This window comes from Carlito syrichta, unplaced genomic scaffold (genome assembly GCF_000164805.1).
Source record: "Carlito syrichta isolate Samal-C Ts95f unplaced genomic scaffold, Tarsius_syrichta-2.0.1 Scaffold308816, whole genome shotgun sequence".
NCBI lineage: Eukaryota > Metazoa > Chordata > Mammalia > Primates > Tarsiidae > Carlito > Carlito syrichta.
In genome coordinates, this window is record NW_007252912.1 from 533971 (window position 1) to 546411 (window position 12441).

The following is a 12441-nucleotide window of genomic DNA, read 5'->3' on the forward strand; positions in this document are numbered from 1 at the left end:
CTCTTATTTTGGCGATTTGGATTCTTCTGCTAAAGTTAGGGTATTGGTGGTCTTCTCTTTCTAGCTCCCTTAGGTGATTTTGTTAGGCTCTCAACTTGTGATCTTTCCAATTTCTTGATGTATGTTTGTAGAGATATAAATTCTCCTCTTAGTACTGTTTTCATGGCATCACAGAGGTTTTGGTAAGATGTTTCTTCATTTTCATTTGTTTCCAGAAATCTTTTAATTTCTAGGTGTTGACCCAGTAGTTGTTCAGCATCATACTGTTTAGTGTCTATGTCTTTGTGAATTTTGGGGAAATTTTGTTGGTGTTGATATTCATTTTTATTTCACTATGGTCTGAGAAGGTGCATGGGCTGTATTTCCTTAATAGCTAATGATGTTGAAATCTTTTGATGTGCTTATGCCATTTTTACATCCTCTTTGGTGAAATATTTCATCATGTCTTTTGCCCATATTGTAATTTGATTGTTTCCTTTTTTGCTGTTGAGAAGATACATAACATTTATTGTATTAATTCTTTTAAAATATACAATTCAGAGGTGCTGATTACATTCACACTGTTGTGAAACTATCACCACTGTTTACAACTTTTTTTCATCACCCCAACAGAAACTCTGCAATAATTCCTCCCTCTTTTTGCTCCTGGTAACCCCTAATCTACTTCCTGTCTCCATGAATTTGCCTATTCTAATTATTTCACATAAATAGAATTATGTGATATTTGTCCTTTACATGTTTGACTTATTTCACTTAGCATAATGAAGTGTGTCTATGTTGTAGCTTATGTCAGAAATTCGTTCTTTTTAATGGATGAATAATATTCCCTTTTATGGATATACCACATTTTTATCCATCCATTTGGTGATGGACATTTGGGTTATTTCTACTTTTTGGCTATTAAGAATATTGCTGCAACACTAGCTTGCAAGTATCTGTTTGAAAGCATGCTTTAAGTTCTTTTGAATATATAACTAGGATTGGAATTGGTGAGTCATATGGTAATCTGTGTTTAACTTTTTGAGGAACTGCCAAACTCTTTACCATAACAGCTGTACCATTTTACATCCAAACCCACAATGTACAAGTGTTCCAACTTTTCCACATCCTTGTTAACACTTGTTATTTTCTGCTTTAACTTACTTAAAAAATTATAGCCATCCTAATAGGCACGAAGGGGTATCTCATTGTGGCTTCGATTTGCATTTTCCTAAGATCTTAATGATGCTGGATATATTTTCCTATGCTTATTGACCATTTGTTTATCTTGAGAGAAATGTTTGTTCAAGTTCTTTGTTGATATGGCCTGATTCAGCAATCAGCTGCTTCCCTTGTGGTCAATCAATACTGGAGGAAGAGAGCTGGGAGAAGAAGAAGTTTATTTTGATACCAAGGAATCAGGGAACAAGCATTTACCAAGAACCTGTCAGAGTTTCCATTCAGTATTTATAATAAGACATACAGTTTATTATCTTTTTCCCATTATTGATTAACGATAACTTACATGTCTTATGACCATTACTAAGTTTCTTTCTTAATCAGTATTTTAAACTCCGTGCTTAGATTTAATCAATCCTGCCAGTTTTCTAAGTTAACAATTGTCCTTGGACGTTTTAGGGCTGTGCCCTTCCAGATGGTAACAGTTCCTTCTGTTCATATTAGGGAGTTTTGGTTCCCTAGGCTTAACATAAATTCAGCATAAAGCGTAGAAGGAATCAGTTATTATCTAAGGACTAAGAGAACAGATACTTTCTTGGGTTTTCTTGGGGAGTTTTTACAAGGCTTGTTTCTTACCTGGTCTGGGGAGGCTCTTGCAGGGATGTATAACTTCCTGCTTCCTGCTTCTCAGGGGAATCAATGTGAGTGATTATATTCCTTTAATACCAGCAATAGTTACTAGATCCAAGGACAGCGAAAGGGGAGAAGAGAAAGAATATGCATTTTTAAATTCAAGCTGCAAGCCATTCTAAGTAATTACTAAAATTTCTTTTATTGCCTAAAAAAACTGGGGCTTCCTTTGGCCTATATTGGCATCCATTTTTTAACTGGATTGTGTTTTTGTTGTTGGGTTTTAGGAGTTCTTTATACATTCTGGATCTTAATCCCTTTCAGATATGGGATGTATTAGTCAGAATACTCCAGAGAAGCAGACTCAATAGGATCTTTCCTTCTCTCACTGTTTCTCTCCCTGTTTTTCTCCCTCTCTTTCTTTCTCTTCCTCTTTCTTTCTCTCTCTCCCTCTCTCTCGCTCTTTCTCCTCTTTCTTTTTTTTCTTTCTTTCTTCCCCTTTCTCCTCCCTCCCTCCTCCCTTCTCTCCCTCCCTTCTTTCCTTCCTTTTCCTTCCTTCCCTCCCCACTTTCTTCCTTCCTCTATATAAATGTATATGAACTGACTCATATGATTATGGAGGCTGAGAAGTCCCATGATCTGTTACCTGCAAGCTGGAGAACCAGGAAAGCTGATGGCTGTAATTTAGTCTGAGGCCAAGGGTCTGTGAACCAGGGGAGCTGATGGTATAAGTCCTGGTATCAATCCAGAGGTCCAAGAACCAGGAGTGCTGATGTTCAAAGGTTAGGAGAAGATGGTTGTCTCAGCTCAAGTAGAGAGCAGATTCACCCTCCTTTTGCCTTTTTTCTCTATTCAGACCCTCAATTAACTGGATGATGCCCACTTGCATTGGTGAAGGCAGATCTTTACTTAGTCTACCAGTTTAAATACTAATTTCTTTTGGAAACACCTTCAAGAGACACCCAGAAATAATGACTTATCAGCTTTCAGGTCATTCTTTTATCTTTTTATTTTTATAGAGACAGGATCTTGCTGTGTTGCACAGGCTAGTCTCTAATTACTGGATTCAAGAGATTTTCCCACTTCAACCTCCCCAAATGCTGAGATTATAGGCATTAGCCACCTCATCTGGTCTATCATTCTTTTTTTTAATGGCTGCCTTTACCTGTGACAGCAAATCAAAATATTTTGTCTATTTTTTATTATTTAAAATATTTTAAAGGCATTTCTAAAGCCCAGTCAAGTTGACACACAAAATAACCCATCACATATAATTTGCCAATGTTTTCTCCTATTCTGTAGATTGAATTTTAATTTTCTTTATAATGTCATTTGATACACAAAAGTTTTATTTATTTTTATTTGTAGAGACAGTGTCTCACTCTGTTATCCAGGCTGGAGTACTTTGGTGTAATCATAACTCATTGTAACCTCAATTTTCTGGGCTCAAGCCATTCTCCTAATTTTTTTTTTTTTTTTTTTTTTTTTTTGTGGAGATTAAGTCTTGCCCAGGTTGGTCTCAAACTCCTGGACTCAAGGGATCCTACCACCTTGGTCTTCCAAACTGTTGGGATTATAGGTGTGAGCCACCACACCCTGCTGATAATAGTCATTTTAACAGATACAAGGTGATATCTTCTTGTTTTGATTTGCATTTCCCTGATGATTAGTGATATTAACATCTTTTTCGTATACTTGTTGTTCATTTGTATGTCTTCCTTTGAGAAATGTCTATACAGACTTTTTTATTCATCTTTAATTGGGTTATTTGTTTTCTTATTATTGAGTTGACTTCTCATATTTTGGATATTAATGCCTTATCAGATGTATAGTTTGCAAATATTTTTTCCCATTCTTTGGGTTGTCTCTTCACTCTTTTGATGATTTCCTTGCCTGTGTAGATGTTCTTTTTTTGAGTTGAAGTCTCACTCCGTCACTCAGGGTGGAGTACAGTGGCTGCTCACAGACAACTCAGTGTTGACCTGCTGGGCTCCGGCCATCCTTTTGCCTCAGCCTCCCAAGTAGTGGTAACTACAGGCATGAACTACCACGCCCAGCTAATTTTTGATTTATTGTAGAGACGAGGTCTCACCAAGTTGCCCGGGCTGGTCTGGAACCTGCAGGCTCAGGCAATCCACTCGCCTAGGCCTCCCAAAGTGCTGGGATTGCAGGCTGAGTCACTGAGGCTGGCCATAGATGTTCTTTAGTTTGATGTAGTTCCATTTGTCTATTTTTGTTTTTATTGCCTACATATTTGGGTTATTTGTCTATTTTTGTTTTTATTGCCTACATATTTGGGTTATAACCAAAAAAAAAAAAGAAAAAAAATCATTGCTTAGACCAATGTCATAAAACTTTGCTCCTATACTTTCTTGTAGTAGTTTTACAGTTTCAGGTCTTTTTTTTTTTTTCCTTTTGAGTCAAGATCTCACTCTGTCACCCAGGTTAGAGTGCAGTAGCACAATCATAGCTCACTAAAACCTTGAACTCCTGGGCTCAGGTGATCCTTCTGCCTCAACCTCTTCATTAACTGGGACTACAGGCACGTGCCATCATGCCCAAATGATTTAGCAAAATTTTTTTTGTAGAGACAGAGTCTTGCTATGTTGTCTAGATTGGTCTTGAGCTCCTGAGCTCAAGCAATCCTCCTTGGTGTTTGGCATGGTAGACCTCCCAAAGTGCTTGGATTACAGATGTGAGCCACTGCACCTGGCCCTGTAGTTTCAGGTCTTACACTTAGGTCTTTAATTAATTGTGAATTGATTTTTGTATATGGTATGAGATAAGGTTCTAGTTTCATCCTTCTGCATGTGGATATTCAGTTGTTCCAATACCATTTATTGGTGTGACTGTCTTTTTCTCATTGTGTGTTCTTGGCACCTTTGTCAAAAATCAATTGACCTTAAACGCTTAGGCTCATTTCTGGGCTCTCTCTCTGTTCTGTACCATTTGTCTGTAAGTCTGTTTTTATACCAGTACCATGCTATCTTGATTACTATAGCTCTGTAGTATATTTTGAAGTCAGGTTGCGTGATACCTTCAGCTTTGTTCTTTTCACTCAAGATTGCTATGGTTATTCATTGTGAATCCATAGGAATTTTAGATTTTTTAAAATTTCTGTGGAATTTTGGTAAGATTCTATCTACATTGAATCTGTAGATTGTTTTGGATAGTATAGACATTTTAACAATATTCAGCTTCTATTCCATGAATATTTAGTTGTGTCTTTTGTTGTTGTTGAGTCAGGGTCTCACTCCGTTGCCTAGGCTGGAGTGCAGTGGCGTGATCATGGCTCTCTGTGACCTTGACCTCCTGGACTCAGGCAATCCTTCTGCCTCAGCCGCCTGAGTAGCTGGGACAACAGGTGCGTGCCACTATAACTGGCTAATTTTTAAATTTTTTATACAGATGAGGTCTTGCTGTGTTGGCTAGGCTGGTCTTGAACTCCAGGACTAAAGCAATCCTTTTGCCTTGGCCTTTCAAAATGCTAGGATTATATGTGTGAGCCACTGCACCCAGCCTATATGTGTCTCATTCAATTTCTTTCATCAATGTTTTATAGTTTTCAGTGTACAGGTCTTTTACTTCGGTGGTTAAACTTATTCTCAAGTTTTTTTTTGTATGGCTATTGTAAATGGGATTGTTTTCTTGATTTATTTTTCAGATAGTTATTTGTTAGCATGTGGAAATGCTACTAACCTTTGTATGTTGACTTTATATTCTGCAACTTTACTGAATTAGTTTATTCTGACAGTTTTTTTAGTATGGTCTTTAGGGTTTTCTACATATAAAATAATGTTATCTAGAAACAGGGACAATTTTAATTTATTCCTTTATAGCCTGGATGCTTTTTTTTATTTTTTGCTTGTCTAATTGCTCTGGCTAAGACTTCTAGTGCTATGTTGAGTAGAAGTGGGCATCCTTGTCTTGTTCTTGATCTTAGAGGGAAAGCTTTAAGCTTTTCATTTTTTATTATTATTATAAAGATGTGGGGTACAATTCAGGGTTAGGTATACAAACGTTGATTATGCAGGCAGCCTTGTTGATGAGGTATGCCTCTCCCAAGCTGTAAACTTTTCACCATTGAATATGATATTTTATTTTGTTGATATTTCCAAATAACCAGCTTTGGGTTTCATTGATCCTGTTATTTTTATATCCTTTACTTTATTTAGCTCTTCTCTGACTTTATTATTATTTCTTCTTCCAGTGGCTTTGGGTTTAGTTTTTTCTTTCTTTCTAGTTCTTCAATGTGTAAAGTAAGGTTATTGATTTGAAATCTTTTTTCTCTTTAGATACAGGTGCTTACAGTTATACCTTTCCCTCTGGGTACTGCCTTCTCTGCGTTCCATAAGTTTTGATATGTTGTGCTGTTGTTTTCATCCATCCTTCAGTGTTTTCTGTTTTCCCTTGTGATGTCTTCTCTGGCCATTTGTTGTCTGAGTGCTTTGTTTAATTTCCTCGTGTGTGAACTTACCAGTTTTTTTCCTATTATTTATTACTAGCTTCATTCCATTGTGGTTGGAAAATATGCTTTTTATGATTTCAGTTTTTTTTTTTTGAGTTGGGGCCTCACTCTGTCACCCAGACCGGAGTGCAGTGGCCGCTCCCGGCCACCGCAGCCTCGACCTGCTGGGCTCCGGCGATCCTTCCGCCTCAGCCTTCCAAGTAGCCGGAATTACAGGCACGCGCTACCACGCCTGGCTGATTTTTTGATTTATTGGAGAGATGAGGTCTCGCTGCCCAGGCCGGTCTTGAACCCTCGGGCTCAGGCAATCCACTCACCTCAGCCTCCCAAAGGCGCGGGATTACAGGCTAAACCACCGAGCCCGGCTATGATTTCAGTTTTTAAAAATTTATTGAGACTTGTTTTGTGGCCTAACACGATCTGTTCTGGAGAATGTTCCATGTGCATTCGAGAAGATTGTGTGTTCTGCTGTTGTTGGATGTTCTATGTATCTGTCTTTAAGTCTAGTTATTGTGTTGGTCAAGTTCTCTGTTTTTTTATTGGTCTTCTGTCTGGTTGTTTTATTCATTATTGAAGTGGTATATTGATTCTCCAACTATTATTGTAGAGCTGTCTAGTTCTTTCAATTCTGTTGAATTGCTTCATATATTTGGAGCTCTGTTTTTGGTTGACATATTTTATAGTTGCTATATCTTTTTGATGAATTGACCCTTTTTCAATATATAATGACCTTCTTTTTCTCTTTTAACAGCTTTTGACTTAAGGTCAATTTTGTCTGATATCAGTGCAACCATCTAGCTCTCTTTTTGGTTATTATTTGCACAGAATATCTTTTTCTGTCCTTTCACTTTCAACATATTTGTATCTTTGGATCTAAAGTGAGTCTCATAGAAGATCCAGTCAACCAATCTCTGCTTTTTGATTTTGATAATTTAATCCATTTGCATTTAAAATAATTACTGATCAGGATGTACTTCTGCCATTTTGCTATTTGTTTTCTGTCTTATAACTTTTTTGTTTCTCATTTTCTCCATTATTGCCTTCTTTTATATTTTGTTGATTTTTGTAGTGAATGGTTTTGATTATCTTCTCATTTACTTTTATGTTTATTCTGTAGATATTTTCTTTGTGTTTATCATGGAGATCATATTTAAAGTTTTACATTTATAACAATCTATTTTAGCTTGATACAAACTTAACTTCAATAGCGTACAAAACTCCACTCTTGTACTGTTCCATCCTCCTTTCTTATGTTGTTGTTGTCACACATTGTAACTTTATATGTTGTGTGTGCCCAACAGCATAAATATATAATTATTTAAAAATGTATTTGTCATCTGGGCTTGGTGGCTCAGTCTGTAATCCCAGTACTTTGAGAGGCCGAGGTGAGTGAATTGCCTGAGCCTGAGGGTTCAAGACCAGCCCAGACAATTTGGTGAGACCTTGTCTCTAAAATAAATAAAAAATTAGCTGGGCGTGGTAGTGCACATATGTAGTTCTGGCTACTTTGAAGTCTGAGGCGGAAGGATTGCTGGAGCCCAGTAGGTTGATGCTGCAGTGGCCGTGAGCATGCCACTGCACTCCAGTCTGGGCAACGGAGTGAGACTCCAATTCAAAAAAAAAAAATGTATTTGTTTTTTAAATCCTGTAGAAAATAAAAGTGGAATTACAAACCAAAGATATAATTCTTGTTTTTATATTTTACCATATATTTATCTTACCAGAGATTTTTATTTCTTCATATGACTTTGAGTTGCCATCTAGTGTTCTTTCAACCTGAAGGACTCCCTTTGGCATTTCTTGTAGGGAAGGTCTGGTGGTAACAAACTTTGTCAACTTTTGTTTATCTGAGAATATTTTAATACCACCTCTCTCTCATTTTTGAAGGACAGGTTTGCTGTATTTAGAATTGTTGGTTGACAGGTCTTTTTTTTTTTCTTTCAATGCTTTAAATATATCATTCTATGATCTTCTGGCATCCTAAGTTTCTGATGAAAAATTGACTGTTAATCTTATTGAGGATATCTTGTATGTGATGAGATGTTTCTCTTTGCTGCTTTTAGGATCTTTGTCTTTGTTTTGAGCCAGAGTCTCACTCTGTCACCCAGGTTGAAGTGTAGTGGCACACTCATGGCTGCTGCAGCCTAAACCAGTTGGGATCAGGTAATCCTTCTGGTTCAGTCTGCCTAGTTGCGGGAATCACTGGCACACACCATCATGCCTGGCTAATTTTTTGATTTGTTGTAGAGACTGGGTCTTGTCAAGTGCTCAGGCTGGTCTTGAACCCCTGGGCTAAGACAGTTGTCTCATTTCTGCCTCCCAAAGTGCTGGGATTATAGGCATGAGCCACCTTGCCTAGCTTGTTTTTGTCTTTTGACAGTTTGATTATAATATGTGTTGGTGTGGATATCTTTGAGTTTATCCTAGTTGGAGTTTGTTAAGCTGTTTGGATTTTTGAATCTATAGATTCATGTTTTAAATCAAAGCTGGGAAGTCTTTTTTGGCCATTATTTCTCCAAATATTCTTTCTTCCCCCCTTTCTCTCTCTTCTCCTTCTAGAACTCCCACAATACATATGTTGGTCTGCTTGCTGTTGTTCTGAAGCTGCCTGAGCCTCTGTTCATTTCAGTTTTTTTCCTTTCTACTCTTTAGACTTGCTAATTTCAATTGTACAATCTTCAAGTTTGCCGATTCTTTCTTCTGCCTGCACAAATCTTCAGTTGAACTTCTCTAACAAATTTTTTATTTCCATTATTGTACTTTTTGTCTTCACAATTTCTGGAGGTCTCAGATAAGTTTCAGGAGTAATAATGTGTTATTAACATGTGCTGATGAGATATTTTCACTACAGTTGGGCCATAACTCCAATTTCCCTCAGTACTTTTGCTGTCAACCCAGTACAATCTGAAAAGCTTCAGGTGGTCTTTTTTGCACATGTATCGCTGAGCCCTCAGCCACAGATTTGTAGGATGCTTCTACATTGACCTATTGGGCTCCCTATCTTTATAGTTTTCTTCTCTCCAATGCCTTACCTCCCAAATTCCAGCTACTTTAGCCATCAGTGGTACTACCAGGCTCTGTTTGGACTCCATCTCTTTGAAACATGATTGGGAGATTTTCCCTAAGCAGAGAGCTGGATGGTGGGGTGATTGTGCCCCTCCCTTGTGAGTTCCTCTTCTCCCAGGGATCACAGACTTACCCTGCCTGCTGTTCCTGCCTGAATAGTTCCCCTTTATCTATATCTATATCTAATCTATATATCTATACTTCTCTTTCTCTATCACATTATATATATGAGTGTGTGTGTGTGTGTATGTATGTATATTTGAGTTTTATAGTTGTTTATAGTGGAGTACTAGACTGGTACCAGTTACTCCGTCATAGTTAGAGGCAGAAATTCCCCTCTTTATTTCTTGATGAAGTGAAGCATGTGTTGGAAAATATGTTGAGATAGATACCATTCATTCTCTCTGACCTCTTGTTTTTTTTTCCAGGTCTCTGTGAGCAATATGGCAATCACTTATTAGGCTCTGCAAGTCCATAGCTGTGATGTCTTGTAGCCCCCTGACTTTAGCATATTTCAAGTGCAGGAACTTCTGCTACATGAGCACTGGTGCAAGATTTTCTTGGATTCTAGAAGTCGTTAACTTATATTGTTACCACCATATGAAGAATATTTTCACTTCTTATTAAAAATCCAGTTCTATCTGTATTATTCTGCCCTTTTACAGCAAGAAAGTTAAGGTTGCCCAGATGCCGAGTTGAGAGTAGGTGGGAGCATAACCCTTTCGAAAGTCTACTGGACTTCTTTGCTGCTGAAAGTCATTAACTCATGGGCCAGACTCTTGGCCTTAGGCCTGCAGGCAGAAAGTCATGTAGTAAACAGTGTTTTGGCAGAGAGGGACACACAAGGGACATTTTTCAGCCCATTAAGAGGGAGGCATAGCCAAGTCAAACACAAGAACAAGGAAGTTACTCTGAGACATGCTCCGCCTATAAAGCAATGCGAGGCTTGGCATCTCAATCTGCTCCAGGAGCCCACAGGCAACTCATTCATTCAACAGATATCTCATGATTGCCTATGCTGAGCCAGGCTCTGGGCTGGGTTCTAGGGACACAGAGTGAGAGAAACATTCATCGAGAGCATGAAGCTTGAATTGGCACCTGGGGTCAAATCTTGGTTCCAAAGAAAATTGAGGAAAAAATTGCAAGGAGCTTATTCATCTTTTCCAAATTTGCAGAAAGAACATACAAATCATGTTCATATTTTGGAAAGAAATCTAGAAGTTTCATTTTAAAGTTTGGGTTTCCACAGCTGAAGATATGAACAAGCTCTGGTCTTTTTGGAGGTCTGACGACTCCTGGTTCTCCCTCTAGTCCTCTTTTCCTTCTCTCTCCCAGAAGCAAATGTTTAAGCTTGAAGATGCCTGCCCCACATTCTAGGACTAGTCATGGCGGACGCTGTCCCTGGGTTACTCCAGAAGCTGGACTCTCCCTTCTTGCCCTTCTGGCATACTCAGTCTGTGGGTGGGTTTCTGGCAGGTAGAAAAGGAGTAGTTCTCTTTTCTGTGCCCTGAGCCTCAGTCTGGAGCAGGGAGACTGTAGGCCAGGGTGAGTGTTTGGGTGGGGGGGTGTATGTTCTCTGGATAAATAACTCTACCTCCTTTAGATAAAGTCTTAGTGTTTTCTCTGAAAATTCTGTTTCTCCAGAGACTTACTAGGTTTTCAGAGGTCATTTCTGGCTTCCTTTCGTTGATTTTGCAATTGCACCTCTGACTTCCTTTCTTGAGACGTGTTCTTGTGAGCCCTCTGGCTTTGGGGTCTGTAGTCAAAAACAAGAGAAAGCAGTCAGAATTGTCTTGCTTGCTGGTTGTAGTTTTTGGGGTTCACATATGCTGGTTGATCCAGTTTCTAGTTTGGGGCTCAGGCACTGCCCAGGACTGTGGTCCCGGACCATGCCCCCGCCGAGTCCTCGTCCTGGTCTCCTCATCCTCTGTCTGCCCCTTCCACCAGGCCTCACAGTCCTCTTCTACCTTTCAGCCATTGTCACTGGCAGGATGATGATATTCACATGTATGGTGCCCTTCCGTGGGCAGGTTTAGACTTTTGAGGAAATACAGATTTTTTTTTTTTTTTTTAATCTGGGGTCTCACTCTGTTGCCTAGGCTGGAGGGCAGTGGCACTATCATGGTTCACCACGGCCTCAACCTCCTGAGCCCAGGCAGTCCTTCTACCTCAGCCTCCCGAGTAGCTGGGAATACAGGCGCACACCACTATGCCCAGCTAAGTTTTTGTTTTTGTTGTTTTTTGTAGAGATGAGGTCTTGCTACATTGCCCAGGCTGGTCTTGAACTCCTGAGCTCATGCACTCCCCTTGCCTCAGCATCCCAAAGCGCTGGGATTATAGGGGTGAGCCACCACACTGTCTGATGCACAGATCTTTTTGTCAGGGAGGAAAAGTCTATGATATGATGGTGAGAATTAACTATGATGAAAGTTTATGGGTTCAAAAATAAAACAATTAGCCCTGGAAAATATATTGCAGAGGAGATTCTCTAACTGGAACGATTGTGGACTCTGTGGTATGCTGTGATTTATGACTAGAATAGGATTACTGAATCGAGAAGCTGGGACCTGCCTGGGAAGCTGGGAAGGCAAAGGAAAACTGATCCGCTTTCCATATTGTAGGATCAGACGTGGCTCTTTGGATGCCAAACCTGGGTTACTCTGGGAGCTGGACCCTCCCTTCCTGCCCTTCTGGTACCCTCAGTGTTTGAGGGGCCACCAGAAATCAAAGTTGTGACCTTCCTGAGTGCGGTTATAAGGCCTCTTCAATTTCCAGCGAGCCAGTGTGAATGCCAGCCAAGGAAGGACACACTGTTCTATTCATCTGCTCTGTTGCACGAAACAAGGAAACTGTTTGATAACACTCACCAGGGCTCACCAGAGCAGGAGGGGACCGATTAGGTGTGTGCCAGAAGTGGGGGCGGGGGGCAGGGGAGAAAGGGGAGTTCATACCTACTTCTGATAAAAAGATACGTGAGTAAATAGGGAAACTACATGAAGGTGTGAGCCAGTATTGACCAGGTGTATCCAGAGCTTTCTGATGAATCTGATTTCAAGGAAAGGGTTTTTATGATGCGTGAACTGTTCCAAAACCCCCCAAGCCTGGTCTCTTCCTTCTTA